Here is a 4,226-nt window from a genome sequence, read left to right on the forward strand (position 1 = left end):
CATGTCGGCAGTGTATGCACAGCGTATTGTAGAAACTGGTTTGTATAAGCTGAGTATGAATTAGGTTTGCGTGCTGGTTTCAAACTCCTCTTTTGAGGAGGAAAGGAAGACATTGCAGCAGTGGTAAAAAAAAAAAGGCTTACATTCATCTAAAGTGATATTAACATCAAAAGAAACAAAAGCACGAAATCCACTACTATACGAGTGAGCGTGGTGAAAATGGCTACGAACAGACTGCCTACAGTTGTAACTGTAGTCGAAGACAGCGTTCCTCCGATCAGCGACAATGTCAAAACTTTTTTCCGAGAATCCTTGACCTTGTTGCCCTATTCAGCCAGGTTCCCACAGGGAACTAAAGTGACGCCACATGTTGTAGCATACGACAGTGACACTCTACTTGCATGTGTTAACAAATGCTTTTGTTTGTGTTTACGTCACGAGAGGTACTGTAGCTGCGCTCGTCTCGAAGCTATACTTTGGCTTTCTCGAAGGCATCGACAGATGCCTCTGTTGTCAAAATATTGTCATGACTGCAGCAGCCATTCTAGCAGACGAATTAAAGCAGAAGTTCTTTAAGTGTTCAGCTGGTTTATTCCCTGCAAATTTGAAAGCTATTGTCTTTTCTTGCTTTGAAAGTGACAAACTACCCACTTCATATTCGTTACGTACATAGCAGTATGTAGTAAGAAAAGTAATTAAGAAGCTCTGCCAATGCTAAATAAGTGTGCTGGTTATGTGAAGTGTGTTCTAATTTGCCCCAAAAAATACAACTATTGCTGTATTTTCTTTCTTTAAAATGAGAACTTGTCAACAACATACTAGTTATTTATGTAGTGCTATGTATTACAAAATGTACTCAAGGAGACTTTCCCCCACTGCTAAATAAATGTGCTGGTTGTGTGAAGTATGTTCTAATTTGCGTGAAAAATTACTATTCACTGCCAGGAAAGTAACTGAAACAACTACGAAAAACACCTTCAGAAATTACTGCACCAGTACCTGAATATATTTTGCCTGCATATGTGCTTAATTGAAAGACGTTCTTGTTTGGACAAGAATTCTCCTACGGTAACTAGCTTGTGAATTTTCTTTTATATTTCACAAGCGGCTGACAGTGAGACTAAGCCATCTTTTAACTCTTTCTCACATGTGTCAGTCTTTTTGTGTTTTCTGTTATGATGATGACTGTAGTTTGCTTTTATCAGATAATCAATGTATTCTGAATATTCGCTTGCATTTCTGCATTTCGTGGTTAATTTGTAAACTATTGATAATGACAAGTACCAGAATCTCTCAGAAATGCGAAGGTGAATAATAAAATTTTTGCAGATAGCAGGATGTGAACCAAAATTATCACACTTGTAGTTCTATATGCTCATCCGCTACTGAGGATGTAACCACTTCTCCAGTGATGCGGGGCAATTTATGGCTGTCTGCTGTGTCATACAGCTCCTGAAATCTTTAAACGCTAATAACTCATTATCTGACATCTAATATCGTTAAATTTTATCTTTTTGAGACATTCTCAATGTGCTAGAGTTTGGATCACCATTTATTTGTAGGCTATAAATTATTATGTGGTTTCAATATAAAAAATGCCAAATACAAGCTTGACAAAATTATGGCCTCATTCAGGTGCTGCAGTCAAAGTGTATCTTTGAAAAGAGTGCAGCTACTCTGTCTCTTGTAACTAGTATGTAAATAAACGCATGTTTTTTGAACAACCTGTTTCCAGTGGCGTCACTCAGGTGAGGCAACATGACCGAGTTTTAATGTTATGTGCAGGTTATGGCATTAGAGTTGTGACAACAGTTAAATGCAAAGAAGACGAATCTCAAATGGGATCCGAAAATAGATTTCACACAGGGGTAATTCAGAGGCCACAAACACATTTATAAAATAAATAACACTCAAAGATCGAAATGATGTCTGCTATGGCAAACAAACCCACACCTGGCATGCAGCTCCACCAGGAGTTTAAAGTCTTATTGTATTCGTTGATGTAGGCATTTAGAATAACTAAAGCCGGGTTCACACATGCAATAAAAGTGTCGCCACAGTTAGTGGCACACTTCAGTTGCATGTGTAAACTCCCAGTTTTTAGAGGCGCAGCTCACGAGACGCAAGATTTGTGTCGTCTTAAAAAAATTCCGCTTGCTTGTACTCTGTTGTGCTACTTTCCTGTCACCACTGCTCCCTGGCGGCAGCATTTCGAAACACACGCATTCTGTTGCAGTTATCGCGCAGTAATTGCTGCTGTACTCCATTCGATTTCAGTGTGGTTTGAAAAAAGTGAAAACAATGGTCGACAGATACACTTTCGCAGCTTCTGAAACTATAAGAACAGCAACCTATGTTTGATTTTCTGCAGGAGTGTGTGTGTGTGTGTGTGTGTGTGTGTGCAATATTTGCAAATGATTCACATATCCCATGAAGGAATAAATAAATGAACTTAATGTATGTAACCAAAAAGACGAGCCGTATCAATTTCGTAATTTGTGAGACAAAGCACTGTATAAATTGTGAATTATATGCAGGAAATAGCTCCAGAGTGTGACGTGGTAGCTGTTAAACTAAAAATCTGTTATTCGAAATGCCTATAACAATGATACAATATGAGTCTAAAATGTTGGAAGAGTGGCGTGTCTGCAGATTACATTTTCATGCCAGCTGTTGGTTAGTTTGATACTGCTACTGCAGGCAGCATTTTCGTCTCTGAATGTTATTTCTTTTATAAATGTGTTTGTTTCCGCTCTTTCACACCTGTGCGAAATCTACTTTCGGATCCAGAATATTTGGATTTCGTCTTCCTTGTATTTAAGTCTTGTCACAGCTCTAAGGCCATAATCTGAACTATAACACTGATACCCATCCATATGATTTCAATTGACGCTATATTGAAAGCTGTGCAACTACGTAGAATTTGTTGCGTCCCATGTGGACGATAGCTCACGATGCCACAACACCAAACTACAAGCTGTGGCGCGACGTTAAATGCGTGTGTGAACCTGGCTTAATTTTTAGTTTAACGGCTGCCGCAGCATACTCGTGGAGTATTTCCCGCACATAATCCACAATTTATTCTGTGATTGGTCTCACAAATCACGAAGATCACACGGCTCACTGTTTTATTTATTTATTTATTCATCCAAAAATCTATCAAGATTGTGGGATACATCACTGGTTTTTAAATATTGTGCATACGCACACACTGCTACAGAAAATTAAACATTTGTTGTTGTTCTTGTAGTTCCAGTAACTGCGAAAGTGTACCTGTCGACCACTGTTTTGACCTTTTTACGTAATAAAATGAAAACACATTGAAATTGAATGGAGTACAGGAGTAGTTACTCCACGATGACTGTGACAGAATGCTTGAGTTTTGAAATACAGCCGTTAGGAAGCAGTTGTGGAAGGAAAGTGACATAACAAAGTACAACCAACTTGAAATTTTTGTGGCATGACAGAAGTTGCGTCTCTTACGTTGGGCCACCGAAAACTGGAGAGTTTATACACGTAGCTGCATTACGCCACTAGCTGTGGCGACATTATTGTTGCGTGTGTGAACCTGGCTTTACAGTGGCCAACAGGTACATTTTTTCAACCGCTGGAACTACGAAAACAATTAAATTTCTTGTGGTAGCACGAGTGTGTGTATGTGCAAAATATTTGCAAACGAATGACGTTTCCCACAGTCTCGAAACAGTTTTGGATGAATAAATAAATAAACTTAATATGGGACAAAAAAAGGAGTCGCATAGACATCATGGTTTGATAGACCAAGCACCGCGGAAATTATGCAGGAAATAGTCCCCGACTGTGATGTACCAATAGTGAAACTAAAAATTAGAGCTATTCAAAATGCGTACATTAATTTATACAGTATAATTCTAAAATCTTGAAAGAGTGGCGCTTCTGCAGATGATATTTAATGCTGAGTGTTGTGTGGTTTACTGCAGCACGCGCTATTTTAGACTTCGAGTGAGTACTAGTTGCCGCTTGTCATTCCTGCATGAAATCTGATTTCGGATCTAACATTTCGGTTTCGCTTTTCTTGTATTTAACTCTTGTCACAGCTCTAATGCCAAAACCCTCTCATAAGATTCACTTGACGCCACATTTGTAACAGTGTCAACTGAGTAGAAGTTATGGCATTATGTGTGAATGGTATCTGGTGGTTCCACTGCAGTATGCCACTAGCCGTGGCTCACTTTAGTTTTATGTGT

Source organism: Schistocerca cancellata, chromosome 4 (genome assembly GCF_023864275.1).
Source record: "Schistocerca cancellata isolate TAMUIC-IGC-003103 chromosome 4, iqSchCanc2.1, whole genome shotgun sequence".
Classification (NCBI taxonomy): Eukaryota; Metazoa; Arthropoda; class Insecta; order Orthoptera; family Acrididae; genus Schistocerca; species Schistocerca cancellata.